This window comes from Myodes glareolus, chromosome 8, assembly GCF_982192425.1.
Source record: "Myodes glareolus chromosome 8, mMyoGla1.1, whole genome shotgun sequence".
In the NCBI taxonomy this organism is placed as follows: domain Eukaryota; kingdom Metazoa; phylum Chordata; class Mammalia; order Rodentia; family Cricetidae; genus Myodes; species Myodes glareolus.
In genome coordinates, this window is record NC_142033.1 from 22447478 (window position 1) to 22475062 (window position 27585).

Below are 27585 nucleotides of genomic sequence, written 5' to 3' on the forward strand. Positions count from 1 at the left end.
TGTCTTCTCACTTGCACGTAGGTGAGGCATGCAAATATGAGCGTCTGTATTTATGCATATAGGCAGATAAGTCTTTTGAATAAAACTAGAGGTAAGTAAAATTGCCACAATATGCAAGGGAAGTACCTAGGAAAAGTTGTATAAATTATTAAACGTGCTTCAGAAGCGTATTAAAATTCAACACCAATAAAAATGGCATGAAATGTAGCAGTGGTCAGCGCTATCAGCATCTGAAGTTCTTTTCAGGACGAATTATAGTATGAAAAGAAACCAAAAGATCTCTGCCCCCCACCCCCAGTTTTATTCCAAAGAAGTCCTGCACGCAGAATTATGACTTTAATTTGAATCTCAAAGACTATTCTAAGAAAAATTTTGAGAATTACTCCATTTTCATCATTTATTCAAAATAATTACAGTTTTTAGAACATTGAGCCCAAAATTTTCGAATGTTGCGTTTTGATATTTCAATGTAAATGCGAATCATTTCAATTCTTTTTTAGTAGTTCATTTAACTCTTCCTTATAAAGGAGCTGGGGAAGGCTCGATGAGAACAATTTGCTTGCACTGTGTCTTTTGTTTAGTGCTTAAGGAACAGGATAGTACCAGGTTTTTGGAATGCCTCAGAAACTGGCTTTATTGTCTATTAGTGGGCAAATTTCTTGACTACCATGAGTGATTATTTCCTCATCTGTAGAACAGCTGTTAAAACAGTACTTGTCTCATAATGTACTGTGAATATTAAGTAACACAATGAATATAGAGCACTTCGCTCAGCACCTGCACAAGAGCAAATCTTCAGAAAACAATTAGTTTTATGTCTATGACTATTTATGTTCTAAGTTTTCTTCAAGTGTTAATATTCTTTAATTCCTGATAGTTAGTGGTTGTTGAATAAACTGGCCTGAACGGATTTGTTAAACAATTCAGATGAAAGCCCTAATTACAACCGAGATTTTACTTTCACATATGCTTACTGTTCCCTGAAGAAAGGTGTTTATAATTACATTAGTGAGGAAGGTTGCTTCCCACTCAATATGTGCCTTTGAAATGTTTTATATGTTGCTTGTAGACTTCCTTTTAATCACCAGCTCTGCTCTGGGCTTTTGAATAAAGAGCTGGTTGCCTCTGTGTCCTGGTCCTTTGTTCTTGTGTTATAGCAAACAGAGTGAATTTGGAAGTGGAGGGTGAGGGGAGGTGGGAGAGGTAGGAGGAGTAGAGGGATGGGAAACTATGCTTGGGATGCAGTATATGACAGAAGAATCCATTTTCAATAAAAAATGGAAGTCCCTCATCCTTCACCGAAGTATAATTTTCACAACCTTTCCAGAAAAATCACTTACCTTATTTTCTTGGTTTTATAAGCTTGAGGTAATCTTGTGGCTTACAAGATTTGTGATGTTTAGTTAGCTATTTCAGATCGAGTATCATGATGACCACACAAGTTTTTGTCTTAAAATTCATATTCTGTGTAATGAGACTGTCTAAATATATCTAACCAAAACCAAGAAATTTCACAGTAAAAGAAAAACATTTAAGAAAATGTCAATTTTAAAACTGAGTATGAATTTTTCATTTAAAATTACTTTTGTTATGTTTCATGTCATTTTTCATATAGTTGTATCATTATGTAATCTCCCTCTCTGATTCCCATTTTTTTTGATATCTGCCCCTAATCCTGACTCCATTCTTCCCCTAAGGTTATCTGCTAAAGCCCAGTTCTGGATGAGGGCAGGGTCTGAAGATGGATGGATGCAAAGCGGCGATGAGAGGAGCCAGACACGGGACACTTCTTAGTTTCATTTTAGGAGAGACGGACATAGAGGAAGCACATCCCTGACAGTGGACAGGTCCAAGTAGGGGGTAAAAGGAATTGATGAGGGAAGGAAGTGAGCCAGGCTGTGATGGTTGGGACAATCTTATAGCCAGAGTGCTTCTTTATTAGTACAAAATTTAGTAGTAGAGATAGTTTCATGTTGTTCAAAACAGATTATTTTTGGTTTTGGACTGACCCCATAACCCAAGTTTTAAGAATCTAGAGGAATATGACAGCCTGTTCTCAGGCTGGCAGCTCTGATTTCTCCAAGGACGGTAGAGCAAAACAAAATTTCCAAGTCAGCCTGGGCATGTTGCCGTGTCCCAAGCAGTGTATTAACTCTTAATGGTTAGAGTGCACAAGAAATTTCCTCAGGCCAAAGTTGCTGCAGTTATTATTCAAATTCTGGCATAATATAATGTTTACATTTTATATCTTTATTGAATTTGTCTATATGTCTAATCTTGGCATTCTGTTGTTTTTTGGTCATGTGACACCACAGTGGCTCTGTATGTGCTAGCATGTCTGGTAAAGGAAAATCCTGACATCTCCTTCTTTTATTATCTTTCTACATCACTCTGCTCATTAGCATAAGTCTCTGTGTAGGGCAGAGGTAACTTCAGTTAATTTAACTTTGTTGCTGTATATACCATGTAATAGCCTGAGTGTATAGTGGGAAGAGGTTTGTAATCTGATCTGCGGCCAACTCCTCTAGCCCACTGAATCTTGATTTATGGTTTTTAGATGGATAGGAAAGTGTTGTTTGGATTCTTTCCAACTTTATGAAGAAGAGAAGACAGAACTACTTAAAGTAGAGTAGGTACACTTGGAGGAGCCAAATTTCAGCTCTGTGACCAATCTAATGGGTCATTAGAAAGCATCAGATCAAACACATACTCAGGGAAAGTTTCCTGAGGGTTGTAACAGTCAAGCTCTCAAATTTTTATAAGAACTTGATGTGCAACATTCAGAAAGAAAGGAAAGAATATAATATTTCAAAATTAGTTTTGGGTAGTGACTTTGAGATATTTATAGAAGGGGAGAAAGCATATTTTCTAGTGTGTTTTAAAATATGATCAAAGATTAAGAAAGACAGAATTGGGAAGACAGCATGAAGACTGGGTTCGTACGCCATTGAAATTCTGTGTGTGAAATTACATGGCTGGTGACTGATCCAGGGGTCTTCAAGCAACCTTGTAATCACTCATCTACCACATGAAATAGGTCCTGAAGTTCTGTTAATTCCATGCCTTCAATTCTTCTCAAAACCATTACCATTTCTCTGTAATTTCCCTCCAGTAGCTTTAGACTGGAACATCAAACTCCCACACTTGGGTGACCTTTAATGATAAACTGTCGGCTGTCAACTGTTCCTCCAACTTCTCTTGCACTATTCTGCAGCACACCTGGGCTTTTACAATATTTTTTTTTTCTGAGAACCATTCCCGAGTGCTGTACTCTCCTCAAAAGAAAGTACTTCCACACTGTCAGTCGTTTCCAGGTCCGTAAGCCACCTGTTCTGGGCTCTGATCCCCAGACCTTTTCATGGTTTTATACTCCTCCTTTGCTTCAGACTGTTCACTTATCAACCCCCGTATTTGTTTTTCTGCTGAACACTGACTTATGTCTCCTCACTATGGCGAATTTCTCTCCTGAGTATTCTCACAGTATCTCATACACCTAGTCCAGTCTAAAACCTCTAAAAGAGCCCACGACCTCTGTTTTCCTTCATTAGACTATAAAGAGTTTTGACAAGGTCTTTGTGTTGTTGACTTCTTCTTTTGATCTTATTACATATTAGAAAATATCGGCTGAATGAATAAATGGTGAATCACTCTATACATAATGTAGCCAGGCAGTTCCTACCTTTTCTCTTCCAAAGCGCAAAGTACGCAGTGTTAACTGAACGAAATATTCCTTCCTATGCCTTCACAAGCTAGTGGGGAAGAAAATAATACCAAAAAACCAGAAACAGGCAAAAACTAAAATTGGGCGCAGTGAATAGAGAACTGAGGTGTGAGAGGAGATGACTCCAGGAAGAGAAGCGCAGGGCACAGCGGAATTTTCTCAGGAAATTCTCCAAATGGAAATGAAATGGCAGGCACAGATGTGAAAGTATCTTTCCTTCTCAGGAGACTAAATGCTACTAATATATAATTGCCGAGGTCTTAAAAAAAGATATGTGAACGCAGCTGCAACCTATGGGTATCTCCACTGAAAGGAAAAGGTAACATCTGCCGTCTACCTGTCTATTTAAAATCCATTTGCACAACACAAGTCTAAAATCCTGCTTCTTGTCTCTTTGGATGTGTGATAATTAGAAAGCAATTTGTTTCTGTGTATCTCAATAAGGGCCCCAAAATCATTTCAACTGGGTTACAATGTTGTCTCACATTTTCTACTTCAAGAGATATGATATGTTAATATTTTTCCCTTCCTTTAGCTGAAAGCATTGCCCAGCACTTTCCAGAACTCCAAAAGCCTCTCTGTGACCCACCCTGAGAAATAGTAAATGATTCCGATGCTGGCAACCCATTAAACTGGGCAACTGGGGCTGGAGAGATGACAACTCAGTGGTTAGGATCACTGACTGCTCTTCCAGAGGACATGGGTTCAATTCCCAGCACCCACATGGCTGCTCACAACTGGCTGTAACTCCAAGATCTGATACTTTCTCACATATATACATGTAGGAAAGCACCAATACACATAAAATAAAGAAAAATACATGTTTTTTTAAAAAAAGGATGAAAATGGAAAACAGTGTTAATAGTATTTGTATTAAATATTGTATTTGCTAGGAGTTTAGCATGTGTGGCCCCTTAATTGATAATTATATCTGGACATCATTAAATCCTCATTACATTGAAATAAAAAGTCTCTTTTATGGCTCAGTGATATGAGCATCATGGGCACCACTGTGTAAGAGCATGGGTAAGCCTAAGGCTGCCTATGGAAAAAGCTCAGTAGCCATGTCCAATCAAGGGGATCCGAGGTAAATTCACCGGCTTCTGCTTAAGGACTAAATGAGACCCTTATTGTTCCATTTGTGCCTATACGTGTGTGTGTGTGTGTGTGTGTGTGTGTGTGTGTGTGTGTGTGTGTGTGTACCTGTGTGTTCAAGTTCCTATGTGAGGGGAAACGCATGTATGCGCAGGCATATAGGAGTAAGAGCATAACCTCGGCTGTCATTCCTTAGGCACTTTCTGTCTTTTGTATGAGAAACAGTCTTTTATTGGCCTAGAACCCAGTTAAACAGGCCAGACCGGTTGATCATCATGCTCCAGGGATCTACTTGTCTCTGCCTCTACCAAGGTCCATCGCTCTTTTAATGAGAGTATTGATGCTCTATACTTAGGTCCTCACGCCTGCAAGTCTGAACTGCTTTCGTGACGGAGCTAGTTCCTATTACTATTTCTTTAGTGAAGCTGTCAAGGTGAATTAATAAATACGTGCTACAGGTTTCTATCATGGGACACCAAGCCTGTTGTGGTCGTTGGTGGTGCCATTGTTGTGAATCTGTCTGTTTGCGTTATCTCCTTGAGTGGAGGGCTGCTCTATAATTAGCACCATGACAAATTCTTCTGTGAAGATGTTTTCTTAAGCGACCAAAGAAGGGATGAACTTTCCAGCCACAGATAAAAACAGACAGAGAAGCCAAGAGACAACAGGGAAAAGGAAGAGGATACTGGAAAATCGGATCAGGGAGAAGTAAAAGCCTGACGCTTTCTGGCTTTGGAGATGGCGTTCAGGGCTTTTATTCCTCATTCCAGGACCAATTGGAGTGATGATCGAAAGGATTTAAGTGACAAAGCTTATGTAACAAAATGGCTAAGATAATAGCCAACCTGCAGTGAAGAGATCCCCCACCCCCACAGAGGTTAAAGAGGAAGCAGGTGATTTTGATTTATTTGTCACCTAAACTGGGACTTTAGTTTTAGCTTTTGAGTCTTAGACAGTTCCTTTTCAGAGTGGAAGTGAGAAATGACAGTAAATGAAGAATAGTTTGTAATCCTTAGGATTAAGTACTTTGCACCAGATGAGAATAGCTCCCACAGTCCCAGTGGGTAGTAGGTTTAGAGCTCAGTCTTAGTCCTCTTTGTCCAGCTGGCCCTTCCTTCATTCCCCAACCATGTTCTATGCCCTTGTTGGTGCTGGGCTCTTCAGTGTTCATCCTGGAACTGTTGTCATACATTCTGTCATTTTTTTGTAGTGATCTGTGTGCATATTCCTCTAGAAACACCATATAATTTTAACTACCGTAATCACTATACTATGGATTGATTACCTCCCATCTTAATTTTATTTTTCAAAATGGTTTCAGGTGTCGTTTGGACTTTCACATAAATTTTTTGGATAATCTTTTTTTATGCCTCCAGTAAAATCTCACTGGGGCTTTGATAGAAAATGCATTAAAATAACAAGATCAATAATCGACTGGTACATAATTCTCATCCAATTACAGAAATCTGTACTGAAGACAGAGCTGCAAGTGAGGGCGAGTGAGGACTCTACAGGGTGAGGATAATCTCCTTAGCAATTGAGAAAGGACTGGTGTTTGAAAACGGCCTCAAAAAGAAAATGGAAATAAATAGGTAAAAAGAAAATAAACTTTTCTGTTTAGCGTGCCATGGTCCCAGAGTTGAACTCATGAGGTTCTTATCTGAATGTCAGTCAGTCTGTTGTACCAGCACAGAACCCAGCGATATACAGTCCCAGTGCACTCAATGGTAAAGCATTAGCTTCCACCGGGGACTGTGGTAGGACAGGAAAGATGGTGCTTGGTGGCTTTTCTAACAAGAAAGAACTAATTAGAGCTTGCATTTAATTTTCCATAATTCAGAATCTAAATCTGAGGGAAATGGCAGATTCTGTAAGACAGTGTTCTCATTTCAGTGATCGAATGATAGGCAATGCTGAAATCAGAAGGGCGTGTACTTCATCACCCCATTGTTTACCGTTTGCAGCATTCTTTAGACAATGTATGGGAATTATGGCATTTGTTAGAGCTACGCACTGTGTCCTTATTAGGCTTCCGAAAGGCTCTCTGAAGGAATTGTATGCTGGTTCTAACTGTGAGGCTATTGACTGAATTTATTTTTATTGAGAATCAATGAGCTTTTAATTTTTAGTTATTTAACAGTGTCAAGAGAAAATAACTTATTTATCACCAATTATTATTTTACATCTGAGTGCTTTACATTCATTAACTTGTCATAAGCAGTGGTCAACTGTGCATAGCAAATACCTTTTTAGGTATAAGGCTAATAAAACCTGGGTGTATATACTTATACAAGTTTATAATCCATAATGGTGTCTGCACACTATAATTGTAAAATTATGTTACAGAATGGTTTTATTAGCCAGAACTGTCTAAAATGAAAAAGTAATTTATACTTGTGTTAAAATCCAAGCTGTCCAAAGGTGGTACAATAAAAGTAATTTTCTCTCTAGATTCCTCAGGCATATTTGGAAGGTGATTGTTGGTCCAAGGCAATTGTTGTTTACAGTATCTATGCCATAAAAATATTGTTTAAATCCCCACGACTTTATATGAACTGAGAAGAAGGTCACTATGGTTTGATATAAAATCTGACTTATGGTACATTTCAAAAGAAATATAGCTTTACTTCTTAGGGTCATAGTGAGTAACTACTGACTAAGGAAAATGTGGACAGAGCCGAACACTTACATTAAAACACCATTTGTCACACCATGATGGTGATAGACTACACCTCTGAACTGTAAGACGTGTTTTTTCGTTATAGGATGTCCTATGGTTATGGTGTATCTTCATCCTAATAAAAACCCTAACTAAGACAGTACATCTATTATCATCATGGTGCAACATGGCAGCATGCAGGCAGACCTCTTGCTGGAGAAGGAACTGTTACATCTTGATCCTGAAGGCAATTGGAAGTGGTTTGTTTTCCTAGGCACATGGCTTGAGCATATATGAAACCTCAATGTCTGCCTCAGCAGTGACACATGTCCTCCAAAAAGACCACAGATCCTCTAACAAGGCCACCCCCCTGAAAAGTACCACTCCTTCTGCGGTCCATTTTCTTTCAATCCACCACAGTCTCCTTTCTGTGACTTAGATGATGGTCATTACTTTTCAAAAATCAGCTCAAATGGATTATTCTTTAACTTTCTCAGCTCTCCTGTCAGTTATGCCATGTACTATAAAAAGATAAATATGATTTATGCACATAAACTCTACATTTCAAAGTTTCCTCTATGATATTTAATGAGACTTTTTAATAAGGTGTTAATGTCCATTGTTACGAAGAGTATAAAGCCACCATAAAAATAAACTGAAAGAAAAAAATCATACGATCATCTCATTAGATACTTAAAAAAGCATTCGACAAAATGCAATACCCCTTCATAATAAAGGTCTTGGAGAGATCAGGGATAAAAGGAACATATTTAAATATAATAATAGCAATATACACCAAGCTGACAATCAACGTCAAATTAAATGGAGGGAAACTCAAAAGAGATTTTACTAAAATCAAGAAAAGGAGAAGGCTGTACACACTCTCAATATTTATTCAACATGGTACTCAAAGATCTAGCTAGAGCAATAAGACAACAAAAAAGGATCAAGGGGATAAAAATAGAAAGGAAGTGGTCAAACTTTTGTTATTTGCAGATGATATGATTGTATATATAAGTGATCCCAAGAATTCTACCAGGGAACTGCTACAGCAGATAAACACCTTCAGTAATGTGGCAGGATACAAGATCAACTCAAAAAAAAAATCAGTAGCTCTCCTATAAACAAATGATAAAGGGTCTGAGAAAGAAATCAGAGAAACATCATGATTCACAATAGCCACAAATAACATAAAATACCTGGGGTTGCACTAACTGAAGAAGTGAAAGACCTATATGACAAGAACTTTAAGTCTTTGAAGAAAGAAACTGAAAAAGATACCAGAAATTGGGAGTATCTCTCATGCTCGCATGGATAGATAGGATCAACATAATAAAAATGGCAATCCTACGAAAGCAATCTACAGATTCAAAACAATTCTCATCAAAATCACAACACATTTCTTCACAGACCTAGAAAGAACAATACTCAGCTTCATGTCGAAAAATTAAAAACCCAGAATAAACAAAGCAATTCTATAAAATAAAGGAACTTCCAGAGGCATCACCATTCCTGACATCAAGCTCTATTATAGAGCTACAGTAATGAAAACAGCTTGGTATTGGCATAAAAAACCCCAGGATAGCCAAAACAATCCTATACAATAAAGGTACTTCTGGAGGCATTACCATCCCTGACTTCAAACTCTATTACAGAGCTACAGTAATGAAAACTGCTTGGTATTGGCATAAAAACAGAGATGTTGACCAATGGAATCGATTCGAAGACCCAGATATTAATCCTCAAACCTATGAACAACTGATTTTTGACAAAGGAGCTAAAACTATACAATGGAAGAAAGAAAGCATCTTTAACAAATGTTGCAGGCATAACTGAATGTCAACCTGTAGAAGAATGAAAATAGATCCATATCTATCACCATGTACAAAACTTAAATCCAAGTGGATTAAAGACCTCAATATTAATCTGACCACATTGAACCTAATAGAAGAGAAAGTGGGAAGTAGTCTACAAGACATAGGCACAGGAGACCACTTCCTAGGTAGAACCCCAGTAGCACAGACAATAAGAGCAACAATGAATAAATGGGACCTCCTGAAACTGAGAAGCTTCTGAAAAGCAAAGGACACTGTCAGTAAGACAAAAAGGCAAATGACTGATTGGGAGAAGATCTTCACCAATCCCTCATCAGACAAAGGTCTGATCTCCAAAATATACAAAGAACTCAAGAAACTAGACACTAAAACTCTAATTAACCCAATTAAAAAATGGGGTTCTGAACTGAACAGAGAATTCTCAACAGAAGAACTTCGAATGGCCTAAAGACACTTAAGGTCATGCTCAACATCCTTAGCGATCAGGGAAATGCAAATCAAAACAACTTTGAGATACCATCTTACACCTGTCAAAATAGCTAAAGTCAAAAACACCAATGATAGACTATGCTGGAGAGGATGTGGAGTGAGGGGAACACTCATCCATTGTTGGTGGGAATGCAGACTTGTGCAACCACTTTGGAAATCAGTGTGGCAGTTTCTCAGGAAACTAGGAGTCAACCTCCCTCAGGACCCAGCAATTCCACTTTTGGGAATATACCCAGGAGATTTCCTATCATACTACAAAAGCTTTTGTTCAACTATGTTCATAGCAGCACTATTTGAACAGCCAGAACCTGGAAACAACCTAGGTGCCCCTCAATAGAAGAATGGTTAAAGAAGGTGTGGAACATATACACATTGGAGTTTTACTCAGCGGTAAAAAACAATGACATCTTGAATTTTGCATGCAAATAGATGGAAATAGAAAACGCTTTATTGAGTGAGGTAACCCAGACCCAAAAAGAGGAATATGGTATGTACTCACTCATAAGTGGATTTTGGCCATTATTAAAGGACATTGAGCCTATAATTCGTGATCCTAGAGAAGCTAAACAAGAAGGTGAACCCAAAGAAAATCACATAGTTATCCTCCTGGATATTGGAAATAGACAAGATTGCCAGGCAAAACTTGAGTGCACGGGGGTGTGGGGGGTGTATGTAAGGAGTGATTGTTAGAGAGAAGGGAGAAGGAGAGGATTTGGGAAAGCTTGGGAGAATGGAATGGGTGGGATGGAGGAAGGGTGGATATGGGAGCAGGGAAGTAAATGTATTAATTAAGGGAACCATTTTAGGGTTTGCAAGAGACTTGACACTAGAGGGGTTCCCAGGTCCAAACAGAGGTCCCCAGATTGTTCCTTGGGCAGCAGAGGAGAGAGTGCCTGAACTGGCCTTGTCCCATAGCCACACTGATGAGTATCTTACATATCACCATAGAACCTTCATCTGGCGATGGATGGAAATAGAGACAGAGACCCACATTGGAACACTGGACTTAGCTCCCAAGGTCGAAATGAGGAACAGAAGGAGGGAGAACATGAGCAAGGAAGTCAGAACCACGAGGGGTGCATCCACCTACTGAGACGGTGGGGCTGATCTAATGGGAGCTCACCAAGGCCAGCTGGACTGGGAGTGATGGAGCATGTGATCAAACTGGACACTCTGAATGTGGCTGGCAATGAAGGCAGACTGAGAAGCCAAGGACAATGGCACTGGGTTTTTATTCTACTGCATGGGCTGACTTTGTGGGAGCCTGGTTTATTTGGATGCTCACCTTTATAGACCTGGATGGAGCGGGGAGGACCTTGGACTTCCCATGGAGCAGAGAACCCTGACTACTCTTAGGACTAGAAAGGAAGGGGGAGGTGCGGAGGGGGAGGGAAAAGGGAGGCAGGGAGGAGGTGGAAATTTTTAATAAATAAATAAAAAAAATAAAAATAAAAAAACAGACATGTGCACAAATGGAATCAAATCAAAGACCTAGATATTAATCCACATACCTATAAACACCTGATTTTTGACAAATAAGTTAAAATTATATAATGGAAAAAAGAAAGCATGTTCAACAAGTGGTGGTGGCATAACTGGAGGTAAACATGTAGAAGAATGTAAATAGATTCATATCTATCACCATGCTCAAAACTCAAGTCCAAATGGATCAAAGATTTCAATATAAATTCAGCCACACTGACCCTCATAGACGAGAAAGTGGGAAGTAGCCTTCAGCACTTGATCACAGTAGACCACTTCCTAAATAAAACACCAGTAGCACAGACACTGAGAGCAACAATAAAGAAATTGAATGTTCAAAAACTGAGAAGTTTCTGTAAAGTAAAGGACACGGTCAAGAAGACAAATATAGGAAGCCCACTAAACAGGAAAAGATCTTTACCAACCCCACATCAGAGGACTTACTTCCAAAATAAAAACCTCAAAAAACTAAACATCAAAATACCAAATAATCCAATTAAAAAATAGTGTACAGATCTAAACAGAAAATTCTCAAAGAAGAATCCCAAATGGTCAAAAGACATTTAAGAAAATATTTAACACCCTTAGTCATCAGGGAAATGCAAATCAAAACAACTCTGAGATATCATCTTACACCAATCAGAATGGCTAAGTCAAAAACTTCAATGATAGCTTATGATAGAGAGGATACAAAGTAAGGGGAACACTCCTCTACTGCTGATGGGAGTGTAAACTTGTACATCCACTTTGGAAATCGGTATAGTAGTTTCTTAGAAATTTGGGAATCAATCTACCTCAAGACCTAGCAATACCACTCTTGGGCATATACCCAAAGTATGCTCAAATATGATATAAGTATATCTGCTCAACTATGCTCATAGCAGCATTATTTGTAAAATCCAGAACCTGGAAACAACCTAGGTGCCCTTCAACCAAAGAATGGATAAAGAAAATGTGGTACATTTACACAATGGAGTACTACTCAGTGGTTAAAAAAAAAAAACCAGTGACATCTTGAAATTTGCATATGGATGAATGAAATTAGAAAAAAACCATTCTGAGTGAGGTAACTCAGTCCCAGAAAGATGAGAAAGGTATGTACTTACTCATAAGTAGATATTAGATGTAAAGCAATGAATAACAAGCCTATAGTTCATGACCCCAGAGAAGCTAAGTAACAAGGAGAACCCAAGAGAAACATACATAGATCCTCCTGGGAAGGGAAAATAGACAAGTTTTTCTGAGTAAATTGGGAGCATGGGAGTGGAGGGAAAAGGGATACTGGAAGGAGAAGAGAAGGAAAGAGGGTAAGGGGGAGGAGAGCATGAGTGGATGGGGTAGTGGAGATGGGGGAAGGACAGAAAAGTAGAGTAAGAAGTTATCTTGTTAGAGGGAGTCATTATGGGGCTACCAAGAAACCTGGCACTAGAGAAATTCCCAGGAATCCACAAGGATGGCCCCAGCTAAGACTGTAGATAATTGTGGAGAAGGTGCCTGAGCTGGCATCTTAAATGTCTTCATAGAATCTTCATCAGCAACTGATGGAAGCAGATGCAGAGATCCACAGTGGATTACTAGGCTGTGTTTCCAAAGTCCCGTCAAAGAGAGAGAGGTGTGAAAATATGAGCAAAATGGCCAAGACCATGATATGGATACCCTCTGAAACAGCAGATCTGACTAATGGGAGCTCACCAACTCTAACCTGAAAGTGAGAGAACCAGCATAGGACCAAACTAGGCCACTGAATGTGGGTGACTGGGGCAGACTGTGGAGTCATTGACTGTGAGACCGGGATTTATTGTACTGGATTTTTGGATCCCATTGTCTTTGATGGGTTACTTTGCTCAGCCTCAATATAGTTGGGAGGACCTTGGTCCTGCCTCATAGCATTGTGCTAGATGTTGTTGACTTTTGGGAACACTTACCCTCTCTGAAGATTGGAAGGGGTTTAGGGGGAGGGGAAGATGCACGGAGCTGGAGGAGGGGAGGGAGTGAGTACTGGGATTGTTGTGTTAAATGAGAAAAGATAGTTTACTTTAAAATAGATTAATTAATTTAAAAAAGAAGAGTATAAAGCAATGCTGCAAAAAATTTAAGTTCTTTGACATGAAGTTCAGTGGATGATGGGTTCCCTTAGTAGAATCTAACTTCAATTCAATTCACAGTTGTAAGGAGATACTATTCTTTTGTTCCCAGTCATCCAGGCCAGAATAATCACACAAAACTATATTAATTACAAAACTGTTTGGCCAAAGACTCAAGTATATTCCTAGAAAGCTCTTATATCTTAAATTAACCCATTTCTAGTAATCTGTGTATCATCAGGAGGCTGTGTTTTACTGGTGAGCCTCTTGTATATTTCTCTTTTGGTAGCTCCATGGCATCTCCCTGACTCTGCATTCTTTCCTCCTTTCTCTCTGCTTAGATTTCGCACCTAACTGTATTCTGGCCTGCCATAGGTCAAAATAGCTTCTTTATTAACCAACGGTAATAAAACATATTCACAGCATACAGAGGGGAATCCCACATCATCTCCCCTTTTCTGTCTAAATAAAAAGGAAGGTTTTAACTTCAACATAGTAAAATTACATATGACAAAACAGGTATTAAGCAAGAATTACAATTAAAGTAGTCGATTTGTATAAGGCAAAATTAATAAAAATCTTTTATTATCTATTTTATCTTTGGGAGTGTACTTTTTAAATCTAGCTTATAATTTATAATAACTATGGAAAACTATAACTATCACTATCTGTCTTCAACTCCATCAAAGATTCCAGAAGGATATAATATTGCCTAAGTAAACAGGAAGTATATTGTAAGCAACTTCCAAAACTCTAGAATTGACAGAGACATCTTGCTGCTGAGACACTCACCCAAAGTTCTTCTATAATGTTGGGTCATTTATCTTTTTTTAAAGTAGAATAAAAATGATTTAATTTTTTTTATTTGAAGGAGAAAGTGACAATACATGGCTGTAATTTCAGCTCTTGGAGGCTGATGCAGAACAATAGGGGATTCTATGACAGCCTGAATTACATAACATGACACTGTCTCCACAACTTATACCAACCAAACAAAAATTTTTATTTGTGGAAAAAAACTGGTACCCTTTAAGAACCTTCCATCCTTTAAATGTAAAACACATGCTGATGTTTTGATTCTCTATTTGTTTTATAAAGACCATATACAGTTCTGCAATACAGGAGCATAGTCAATAAACTGAGTAATAAAAGTTTTTGACATTCTGATCTATAAACATAAATCTGTACAGTACTATATCCTACTCTTTAGCTTTTATAATTCTTCTAATCACATATAAAATAGAATATGAGACTTGGATTATAATTGCTTAAGTGTCTCTATGAGTTCAATATTTTAATTTAAAGATTAAAGGGGAAAGTAGTTTTTTGGGTGGACATGATGGATTGGGGCATTTATCTTTAGCCTACAGGCTCATAGTATCTAGCAGACATTTTCATGAAGCAGGAAATTTGAAAGACTGTTTCACCTATACTGGCAGTTTGTCAGTTACTTTCTTATGTGTCTTGTAGAATGTCCTACAGAGTCTTTCATGAAACAAAATTCCTGAAGGACCATCTCACCTTCTTTTGACACTTTCAGCAGTCATTTTTTTGTGGGCCCTGCATATCTAGTTCATACAACATACCATCAAGCAGTCCAGGCAAGAGCAGTTTCTTGCCCAAATGGCTAGCAAGCTCCATAAGGGGCTTCTTCCATGCTCCTCATCGTCTTGAAGAAATTGGTGCTATCAGAAGCAGACATGTCTCACTGTTGCAAGAAGTCTAATTTTTAAAAACTTTTAAATGCCACATCTGTCAGTCTTTGAAAGGTTTAAAGAAGGCCTGTTCCATCTGAAATACATTTCTGTACATCTAGAAAACCTAACTAACATTACTACAGTTTGACTATTATAGATGACTCTCTATTAATCCTTAATTTTAAATATACAATTCATTTTTAAATGAGCTTTATTTTTTATTATTTTTATTGAGCTCTACATATTTCTTTGCTCCCTTCCATGCCTCTCCCCTCCCCTTCAGCCCTCCCCCAAGGTCCCCATGCTCCTAATTTACTCAGGAGATCTTGTCTTTTTCTAGTTCCCATGTATATTAGATCTATGTATGTCTCTCTTAGGGTCCTCATTGTTGTCTAGGTTCTCTGGAATTGTAATTTGTGGGCTAGTTTTTTTTGCTTTATGTTTAAAAAAGGAGGACCACTTGTTCATCCCAGTTGTCTGGCTAGCTTTGCCCCAAAATAACCACACAAAAACTGTATTAATTAAATCACTGCTTGACCCATTACCTCTAGTTTCTTTTTTTTTAGAGTTTATTTTGTGTTTTTTTATTCTCAAAGTTTATTAAAATACAAAAGTCTCCATTTCCGCCCCTCCTTCCAACCCCCTCCCACTCCCCCCACTCCCTCTCCTCCTCCCTCTCCATCCCTAAGAGCAGTCAGGGTTTCCTGCCCAGTGGGAAGTTCAAGCTCCTCCCCCCTCCCTCCAGGTCCAGGAAGGTGAGTATCCAAACAGACTGGATCCCAGAAATCCAGTATATGCAGAGGAAACAAGTCCCAGTGTCATTATCAATGGCTTTTCAGAAAGACCCCGAGCCAGCCACATTCAGAGAATCTGGTTGGATCGGGTCCTCGTTCAGTCCCAGTCAACTGGCCTTGGTGAACTCTCATTAGATCAGTCCCCTTGTATCAGTGGGTAATCGCACCCCTCGCGGTCCTGATTTCCTTTTTCATGTTCTTCCTCCTTCTGCTCCTCATTTGGACCTTGGGGGACTCCGTCCTGTGCTCCAATGTGGGTCTCCGTCTGTATCACCATCCCTCGTCGGATGAAGGTTCCCTCTGATCTTGCCTTCCTTGCTCACGTTCTCTTTCCTTCTGCTTCTCGTTTGGACCTAGGGAGTTAAATCCAGTGTTCCAATGTGGGTCTCCGTCTCCATCTCCATCCATCGCCAGATGAAGGATCTATGGTGATAAGCAAAATATTCATCAGTATGGTTATGGGTCAAGGCCAGTTCAGGCACCCTCTCCTCTGTCCAGAGAACAATCTGGGGATCTCTCCTTGGACCTGGGATCCCATTTATAATCAAGTCTCTAGTAAACCCTAAACTGACTCCCTTAGTTGAGATATATTCTTCCCTGATCCCATATCTATCCTTCCTCCCTCCTCCCCTCCCAGTCCCCCCGAGCATTCCCCATTCCTCCCCTGCTCACTTCTCTCTAACCCTCTCCCCTTCCAACAACCCTCCTACCCACCCCCCCATGCACCCGAGGTTACCTGGGACTCTTGTCTATTTCCAATCTCCAGGAGGAAAACTACCTGAATTTTCTTCAGGTTCACCCTCCTATCCAGCTTCTCTAGGATCGCGAATAATAGGCTCAAAGACCTTTAATTATGGCTAGAATCCATTTATGAATGAATACCTGCCAAATTCCTCTTTCTGGGTCTGGCTTACCTGACTCAGTAAAGCGTTTTCTTTTCTTTTTTTTATTATTTTTTTTAATTATTTTTTTATTTAATTTTTACTGGGAACCCCTCCAGAATCAAGTCTCTTGCAAACCCTAAAATGGCTCCCTTAGCTGAGATATAAACCTCCCTGCTCCCCCAACCATCCTTCCTCCCTCCCCCCCCTTCCCCCAAGCCTTCTCCAATCCTCCCCCTCACCCCTCTCCCTGACCATCTTCCCTTACTTCCACCCCCCCACCCCCCATGCACCCGAGTTTGCCTGGCAACCTTGCCTAGTTCCACTATCCAGAAGGATAACTATATGATTTTCTTCAGGTTCACCTTCTTATTTAGCTTCTCTAGGATCACAAATTATAGACTCACAGACCTTTAACTATGGCTAGAATCCACTTATGAGTGAGTACATACCATATTCCTCTTTTTGGGACTGGGTTACCTCACTCAATAAAGCGTTTTCTTACCTCTAGTTTCTTATTGGCTAATTCTTATATCTTAATTTAAGCCATTTCTATTAATCTGTGTATTGCCACGTGGCAGTGACTTACTGGGTAAAATTCCCAGCATCTGTCTCTGGAATCCATGGTGCCTCTCTGACCTTTTCCTTCTCCCAGAATTCAGTTCTGTTTTCCCTGCCTACCTAAGTCCTGCCCTATCAACAGGCCAAAACAGTTTCTTTATTCATTAATGCTAATCACAGCACACAGAGGAGAATCCCACATCAAAAACCACTTATGAGTAAGTGCATGTGATAATTGTCTTTCTGGATCTAGGTTTCCTCACTCAAAATGATGCTTTCTAACTCCATCCATTTTCCTGCAAAATTCAAGATGTTATTTTTATTTGCTATGTAATTCTCCATTGTGTAAATGTACCACATTTTCCTTTTCCATTCTTTGGTCGAGGGGTATTTGGGTTGTTTCCAGGTTCTGCCCATGACAAATAATGCTGCTATAAACATAGTTGAGCACATGTCCTTGTAGCAGAATTGAGCATCCTTTGGATATACAACCAATATGTGGTATTACTGGGTCTTGAGGAAGGTTGTTTCCTAATTTTCTGAGAAATCGCCACACTGACATCCAAAGGGGCTGTACCAGTTTGCATTCCCACCACAACCTCTCTTTTATAAACATAATACCTTAAACAAGAGTTGAAATATGCATGTAACAAAATTGACCTTAAATTTGTATCAATAAATCAAAGTCCATACCAATGCATTTATTTCTGTATTATACCCCTCCTTTTAAGAAAGGGCTTGATTGTGACCATTAACCACTTATATTTAACCCCCTTTAAGTGAAAACAAACATTTATAAACAATCAAATTTTGCATATTTTAACATAGTTTTTTTCAAACTGCTTTCTGCTATTTGTTAGGCAATTTTTTTTTTAGGGTTCATTGAGACCTTTTGGCGAGCCTTGTTCCATAAAACCACATTAGCCTTGAAGAAATCCACAGGTTCTCATCTTCTGTAGAAACAAAAGCATAACCTCTTTTCCAAAGTAACGTATATACTTAGACTCAAATTTGAAGTGAAGATATCTTTAAAATATATATGTTGGTTTAGCTTAGTAGCCTCCAGAATCAAATGTTTTCCAATAAAGACAGATTCTGATTAAAGGCGTAAGATATACACAGAGAGTCTGGATTATGTTTGATACTGTGGGTTTACTCCAATTTTTGACTGTTAGTGACTCTCTGTGTATATTCCAATTTTACTTGGCTTATTTTTTACTCTATTACTTTTTAATATTTATTTTATCTTACGCCTCTAATCTATGTATATGTACTCTTTTATATTACTTTTACTATCTCTTTAAACCTTTGTTTTATTTTTAAAAACATTTCTTTCTATAAATACCTATACCCATTTTCTTAAGCCTATGTGCATTTTTTAAAACACATTATGACCCATATAGAGGTTTATTTCTGTCAGAATATGTCTTTATTATGTATCTGTAATCCTTTTATGATCACTGCTTTAAACTGTTAAACAAGCATAGCTAGGACTAGAGTGGCTGCTTTGGCTGTCGGTTCTGCTGTAGTAGGATTTCTAACATGCCAGAGGTCCATCTACCATAAACTCTGGGAGTGATGTTTACCATTCTAACTCTCAGAAGCAGGTGGCCTATTCTACCACCAAGTAACTTGCAGAATACTGCCCACAAACTCCATTCAAGTGCTTTGAGACAGGACCTCCTAAAAGATCTAGAGCCATTCATTCCAGCAGTACAAACCAGAAATCTGTCTCTTAAAGAAACCGTGCCACTGCTTGCAGACACCAAGAAGTTGCACTTGGTTCCTGTTTTTTGTGGGTCTAGAAGCCCTCTTTTTAAAGTTTTTTTTAGGCTTTATATGACTATACATTACCCCATGTTGGGTGCCATTATGTAAGTGGAGACTTTTCCACTGTTCCAAACCATCCAGACCCAAATAATCACACAAAAATTATATTAATTACAAAACTATTTGGTTGAAGGCTCAAGCATATTCATAGATAGCTCTTATATCTTAAATTAATCCATTTCTATTAAACTGTGTATGACCACAAGGCTGTGGCTTACCAGTAAGCCTCTGGCATCTTTCTGGCTTACTGTGACTTACCAGTAAGCCTCTCTATGGCTCCACCTTTTTTCCTTCTCTTTCTCTGCTTAGATTTCCTACCTTGCTGTATTCTGTCCTGCCGTGGGCCAAAGCAGCTTGTGGTATTATCAGTGGTAATAAAACTTAAGCACAGCATACAGAGGGGAATTCCATATCACACAGCTCTGGAAAAACAGGACATTGATTAAGAATGACTAGGGCTTCTTTTGTAATACTTCTAATGGTAAAGGAACTAAGATTTTTCCCAAATAAGCAAATAAATATTAAAAACTGACATAAAACAAGGTAGCAGAACTGTCACTAAACACATGATTTACATATACAACTGTGTATACTTCTGCATGTGCATACACACACTCACACACACTTCATGAAACAGAGTGTGAATAACTAGCTAGGAAATAGAAGGTTGATGAGACTTGGAGAAGAATAATAAAAGGCAATGAGAAAGGAAATATGATGACTGCACATTGTGTTTAAGAAACTGGCAAAAATAAAAATTAAAAGTCAAATTAAAGAAAAAACACACTATTTGTGCATCATGAACATGACTTATGCATATTAGTTCTTTTTTTTGTAAACCTACATTTTTGTGGTGCTTAGAAAATACTTGAATTCTGTTTAGAGCTCCCTACAAGAAAGATTTTTCATTGTTTACAGTATTCTTTGCTAAGCAAGTTCTATTTTATAAAAAACAAAACAATGATGTTTAGTTCTTACAGCCTGCTTTACATTCATGTCCATTCAGTTAGCACACACATTGAAGAACAGAACTTCTATAAATATCTTGATAGATTATTCTAGTAAACTGCACATATTCCTTTAGAAAATTCTGCAGAAGCATGGAGATCTGATGTGTAATTCTCTTAAAGTTTATAAAGTGTTTTTTAGTACATTATCTTATTTGCTCTAGAGGACTCCCAGAAATATTAAACTCTGTAGAGTGGGCCAAAATGAACATACTGTGATACAGAGATATCTGAATGTAGACTCTGACATCTTACCAATGAGCATCATAAATATAAGCCCAATAGTAACAACTAAAAAGATAAGTCAAGATAGTATAATTAGTAATAACAGTGGAGATAAAATGAAATATTTTTAAAGCTCCCCAGTTAATACAAGGAAAGCACGGGGAATACTATGGGAAAGAAGAAGTAATACAAAGAGGCACAAGACAGTAAAATGGTGGACTATATTGATAGATATATCTCTACATTGTAAATAGTATTATGTCTAAATATTCTACTCAAAAATCAAAACTTACAGGCAAATGTTATTTTTTTAAAAAAATTATTTATTTATTAACTATCCAGTGCTTTGCCTGTATGTCTGCCTGAAGGTCAGAAGGAGACACCAAATCTCATTACAGATGATTGTGAGTCACCATATGGTTGCCTGGAATTGAACTCAGGACCTCTGGAAGAGCAGTCAGTGCTCTTGACCACTGAGCCCAAATGTCTTTTTTTTTTATTAAATCACACTTGAGGAATGAAATTTCCACTCAGTATAAAGTTCTTTGTTAGAACAAATGGATCAGACAGTTCCTTAGGTAAACTTTCATCCTAAGTGAATAAAATAAAATAAAAAATAAAAATGTTGTCTTCTCACCCCCAAATCTCTTGAGTTTTTATCTGTTCATTAAGATTCATGATCATTTGACTTAAGTTTATAAAGTACTTTTCTTTTAAGAAAATCAAGCTAAACCCAGCAGGTATGAACAGTGTCTTAACATTGTGCATTATGCAAAGACACAGGTTTCTTAAGCTCAGCTTTTTCAAAGAAACTCATTTACCCATTACCAGCCCTGCTCTATGCCTGTAAACACCACAGTTTCCTGGTTCCTCCATCCAAAGCATTTCTAGAATCCTTTTAACAGTTACCAGTCTTCTTGGCTGTGGAGACAGCTAAGGAAGACATTCTAAGCATGGGGGGAAGAGTGTGGTTGTAATGTGCTTCCAAGTGAATAAACAGTATTGCTCACATGACAAAAATGGATGAGTGTGAAATGATTTATTTCCTAGAAGAATTTCGATATGTTTTATAAGTACAGTGTAATTGTTAAGATTTGTTCCTGTCCCAGGCTAATGTGGACAGGGACAAAGCCAGCATCTGTCTGAAATGTTTCCCCAAGGGCTTATTGAATGGCAAATATGATTCCTAGGGGGAATGCCTGATGTTCAGACTTTCTGAAGTATATACAGTGGGAAGCCAGAATAAAGGCTTATTCCCCTGCTCTGAAAGCTTGGCGGCTGTATTTGAGCTATACCTGTGGATTCTTATTAACTTTGTTTTTATAACGTTAAATGCAGTTTCAAGAGCTTTTATTTGCTTTCATTATATTTGGAATATATACTTTATCTGTTCCTATATTGAAAAACTGGTGAAGTCCCTATTTATTTTGGGGGAGATAGTGTCATGTAGGACCAGTGGGCCCTTTCTAAGTTCTCGTGTTAATGTTATGATGAGAGAGATTCATACCTGTTACTGTTGTGGGTTGTTTTAGATCTCAATATTTATTTACTGACTAAAATGACTTATGTTAAGTCCAAGGTATTTTATTTTATTTATTTTTTTTGAAAGTAATTTTATTAAATTATAAAAGTTTCTATTTCCGCCCCTCCTCCCACTACCCTCCCACTCCCCCCACTCCCTCTCCTCCTCCCTCTCCATCCCTAAGAGCAGTCAGGGTTTCCTGCCCTGTGGGAAGTTCAAGTTCCTCCCCCCTCCCTCCAGGTCCAGGAAGGTGAGTGTCCAGACAGACTGGATCCGCAAAATCCAGTATATGCAGAGGAAACAAGTCCCAGTGTCATTGTCAATGGCTTTTCAGAAAGACTCCAAGCCAGCCACATTCAGAGAATCTGGTTGGATCGGGTCCTCGTTCAGTCCCAGTCCAACTGGCCTTGGTAAACTCTCATTAGATCCGTCCCCTTGTATCAGTGGGTGATCGCATCCCTCGCAGTCCTTATTTACTTTTTCATTTTCTTCATCCTTCTGCTCCTCATCCCAGAACCTTCATCTGGCGATGGATGGAGATAGAGACAGAGACCCACATCGGAACACTGGGCTTAACTCCCTAGGTCCAAACGAGAAGCAGAAGGAAAGAGAACGTGAGCAAAGAAGGCAAGACCAGAGAGAACCTTCATCTGACGATGGATGGCGATACAGACGGAGACCCACATTGGAGTCCAAGGTATTTTAAACTAAGAAAAAATAACAATATGCATTTAAAGAGTTGCAACAACTCTTTCACTATTGTGCTCAGCATAAAACAGAATTTCAGTGTGTTAAAAAATGTCAGAGAACTTAGACAACAATGAGGGCACTAATAGAGACTTACATAGATCTAATCTACATGGGAATAGAAAAAGACAAGGTCTCCTGAGTAAACTGGGAGCATGGGGACCTTGGAGGAGGGTTGAAGGGGAGAGGGGAGAGGCAGGAAGTGAAGCAGAGAAAAATGTAGAGCTCAATAAAAATCAATAAAAAAAGAAAAAAATGTCAAAAAACAAAACCCCTAAGCCAAGAATATGATGCTCACCTGTCTTTCTGCATCATTACAGCAGCCTGGTAGTTTACAGTGTTAAGTGAAAACTTCAAGTAGGACAGCTTGCCATTATCTGAGGAAGTTCTCTAATCTTAATACACCTACGAAGGGAATATTTCACAAGACAAACTGGGATTCCCGTTCCCTTGGCAATATCCTTACCGTTAAAGAGTGATTGTTCAACAACAACGTCTTTTAGCATTTTAACATAGGGTGAAAAACAGGATGTGTCTCACTGTTTTCCATTGCCTGTCACTCTGTGATTCAGGCACAGTAAGCCAGGATTCCTAAGAATTCTCAGAAATGTCAAAATTAGGATTGTTTGAAACACACTTATCTCTGTCTTCACAGCCTACCGTTTGGGTAACCGCCACTTCATTGCAACAGTTGTAGATTGTCTCATCGCAATGAGCTTGAACCATTTCTCTCCTGCTGTCCCCTTTACCTGTCTTTTTCTTATCTTAGCTTCGTTGTCCCTTTATTCACATTCTTCTTCCTATTTATTCATTCATTTTCAAACCACCCATTAGATATTATTTAATACAGATAACTGTAGGGACTACACGGCCCATCAATTAATAAAATTTTGTTTAAAAGTCCCTTTCATTGTATGTCTTATCTCACATATCATTAGTCCCCACCACTTGTGTATGTCGGTGGCTAAGTACATACATTAAAAGCTGCAGAGTGGGTGAATTGACTGAATTTTTAAAAATATAAATTCGTAACTTTCCCTTTGCTTTAAGATAAACGGATTGGATCTTATAATGATCAGGGGTATTGTAAAAGTTACAATTCCAAGTGTGTCCTTGACATGTGTGAGTTCCTGGACTCAACAGATAAACTTCCCCAGCAGCCAGAAGGCCTCTCCATTCAGCAAGGCCCTCTATCAGCTGAAACAGCTGCATTCCAGTTGGTCCTTGATTAGATGGATGTCATTCATTGCCAGCCTACAGAATTATTCAAGCCAGCCAATCGCAGCCTGCCACAGGAACCAGGAACACTTCATCTGCTTTCTACAAGGGCCCTGGCAGATCCCGTTGGGCCAGTCTGCTCTAAATGAAGCTTTTGTGTTGTCCTACAAAGTGTGTGACATTCTTCTTCTATGGGTTGAGTATGTGTGATTAAGAAGGTACATGACAGAGAGGTAATGAGACAAATCCACCTCTATCTTCACAAAAGAAGAGCAAGCAACAAATATTCTAATACAGTTCAATCAGACTTAGAGTATGACCTTTTTCCTTGACTTAAATTCCCTTTTATCTTCATACACAAACTCCAAAAGAGCAGAAAATTCTTTTTAGAGATTTGGATAAACTTGGGCTATTATTTGTGCCCTTTTCAGTTATTTTCAATAATGTGTGCGTGTTTGTATGCATGCTTTGAGGTTGATGACTTTGAACACAGTTGACAGAAGTTGCCTTTACAATAATTTATCTAGTAAAAATTTAAAAGAAAAAATTCAAATTATGTTACCTACAAATCTTTGCCTATCAAACGGCAATTCATACTTGTGCACATATGTCTGAAAGCATTACTGTTTGCTAGAAAAGCTTTACTGGAAATTTTTAGAAATGAGTGAGTTACTTTCAAACTCAAGAAGGAATAGCCACAGCTCTCAATAATATAAACAATTAGAACTAAGTTTTCGATATGAAGTCTTAAACTAGTGAATCCATCCATCCATCCATCCTGCTACTCACTCAACCCACCACTCATTTTTCAGCATATACTTACTGTGAATTTATGTATAATAACTTTGCTACTTCAGTTGTTCATGAGAAGCACTAAAATGTATATATTAGTTATATACAGTACCAGACTAAATATACAACTAAATCAATTTTCAGGAATTTGGAGTTTGAAAATAATTTGAATTTCTAAACCAAGGTCGAAGGACTCATAGGAATTTGCCGAAGATCACAAAGCTGTAAACCTCAGAGGCTGCAATGCGTGTGCCCAGCACTGCATTATGAAAGTGGCTTAGTGAATGACGGTGACATAAAAAGCAATTCTATTTCAAGTGCCAAATATATGAAATAATAAAAATGTCATAGGGGATGAAAGATGCAAGTAGGTGGTCCTTATATGGAAGAAGTCCATGAAGAAAACAGGTTTTGAGCAGAGCACAGGCATGGTTTAATGTTTCTTTTATCTGCAGTGGTGAAAGTGAAGGACGTTTGTGTTAAAAAGGATGTCAGGCGCAAAGTCACCCAGCATTAGAAATGCAGTTAATGGACACTTCTGTCAGGAGGATGCTTTCATGAATTAGATATTAAATTGTCAAGATATAAGAAGCAAGGGCTAAATTAAAAGCTTCAAATGATAGAAAAAAGTTAGCGAAGGGGTGAATAAACTGGTTTGATGTTCGTGTCTTTTAAGAGTTAATAGGGCTCCACATACTTTCAAAATAATCGGGGGGGTTAAAGACTCAAGAAGTGAAGATTAGCATTGAGTAAAAGGGTTTTTGTCTGTATACTGAGACGTTTCAAAGGCCAAATAAATTTTCTGTCTGCGAGAGTCAAAAACACTTCTCCAAGCTGTATTATTTTTCTCATTTTTTATCCTACCTCAGCAAAATTGATTCCTATTAACGACTAGAACATGTGCACAATTGCTTGAACTAGCGTTAATAGTGATTACCATTTATTGACCGTTTACTATGTAAGCATGCACTGCGATTCAAATTAAAACATGCTTTTCTTGTATTGGAGAAAGTGGTGTCTAGTTAGGATAGATGTATGCCTTTCTGAGTTTTGGAGAGAATATGAAAGTCATCCATCATCCGTGCCTACCAAGAGGAAGTGGGGTACTCATGTCCTATCAGCGTCTTAAGAGTAATTTGTCCAGGAAATTGACTCCTAGCTGTGTTTTGCAGCTGTCATTTCCTATATGAGAAGATAATTGTAATAGGGCCAAACTGACAAGTGGTATTTTGATGTAAACAATAAGCAAACTGACAGATCAATAAATGCTGAGCAAGGCATGCTTCGCCTCAGATTATATTGACTTACTGCAAAAATAATGGAAAGACAAAATGAAAATGTGTTATGCTTTATCTGAGTTATGGTCATGGCAATAGAGAAGGTAATAGATTAACTCAGATAAGACTTGCCGCAAAAGAAGCATCGAGAACAACTTTGAGAAAATCAATTTGCAAGCGCCTTCATGAAATCAACTTTCTGAGAAACAATCAGTGCACTTTGCTAAGAAAAATACCTGCCACCCTTACCCATAATAGAGGAGCAAGCTGGGCACGAAATACATTTTTATTTTAGCTAAGGTTTTGACCTTCAGCAGAGGTTATTTTAGAAATATCATTACTCTGAGACATCAAGTCGATATTGTATGGGGCCTAGCATTAAAATCCTTAGAGTGCTTTTGCGGAAGCCATAGAGAAAATAAACATGACAATGATATGTACTTTAGGAGGTATGGTGGATGGACTGTATGTCTGTCTGTCTCTCTCTGTGTCAGTCTCTTTCTCTCCTCTCTCTTCCCTTGCCCTCCTCCCCATCTCTCCTCTTTTCCTCTCTTCTTTTCTCCCTTTCTCCTCACCCTACCTTTCTCTTTCCCTCCATCTATTTCTTTTCTCTTAGATGTATACCATATCCAAAGAATTGATAATAAAGGCTAGAGAAATATAGCTGAATCTTAAGGTGGATCAATTCCCAGTTTTCTGAGAAACTGCCATACTGATTTCCATAGTAGTTTTCTTGAGCATATACCCAAAGCATGATCCATCCTACCACAAATACACTTGCTCAACTATGTTCATAGCAGCTTTATTCATAATAGCCAGAAACTGGAAACAACCAAGATATCCGTAATGGAGTATTACTTAGCTGGTAAAAAGAAATAACACCACAAAATTTGCAGGGAAATGGATTGAACTAGAAAAAAATTCATCCTGAGTGAAATAACGCAGACCCAGAAAGACAAACATGGTATGAACTCACTTATAAGTGGATATTAGCTGGATTGAGTAAATGGTAAGCATGCTACAATCCACAGACCCAGAAAGGTTAAATAATAAGAGTCCAAGGGGGGATTCATGACTCTCCCTGGGAAGGGGAAATAGAATAGATTTTGTGGGTGGACTGTGGGCAGGTGGGAATGAGAATAGGAGGATCAGCGGGGCAGAGGTAGAAGGAGAGTGTGGGGAAGAGGTAACTGGAAATGGTGGGCTTTGGGGGGATGATGTGGAAAGTTGGTGCAGTAGAAACTCCCAGGATTCTAAGATGGTGACCGTACTGAGGACTCTTAGTAACGAAGAACCTGGAACTGGCCATCTTCTCTGTAACCAAGCACCTGCAAATGGTCGGGCTGGAGCACCAACCCAGTTACAGAACTTTCAACTTACAATCTAATGCCTGCAAGGTATGCTGGAGTAATGGAGGCAAAGAACTCGGGGGATTGACCAACCAATGACTAGTTTAAATTAAGACCCGCACCAAGAGAGGGAGTCCATACCCATCACTACCTAGATGACCAGGAACCATAACTTCTATAGCCTACATACCTAGGATAGAAAAGAAATCAATAAAATGGTTCTCAATGATATTCTGCTATACTCATAAGTCATTGACAATCCGAATTATCATAAGTAAGGTTTTCTCCAGCAGCTGATGGGAGCAGATGCAGAGACCCAC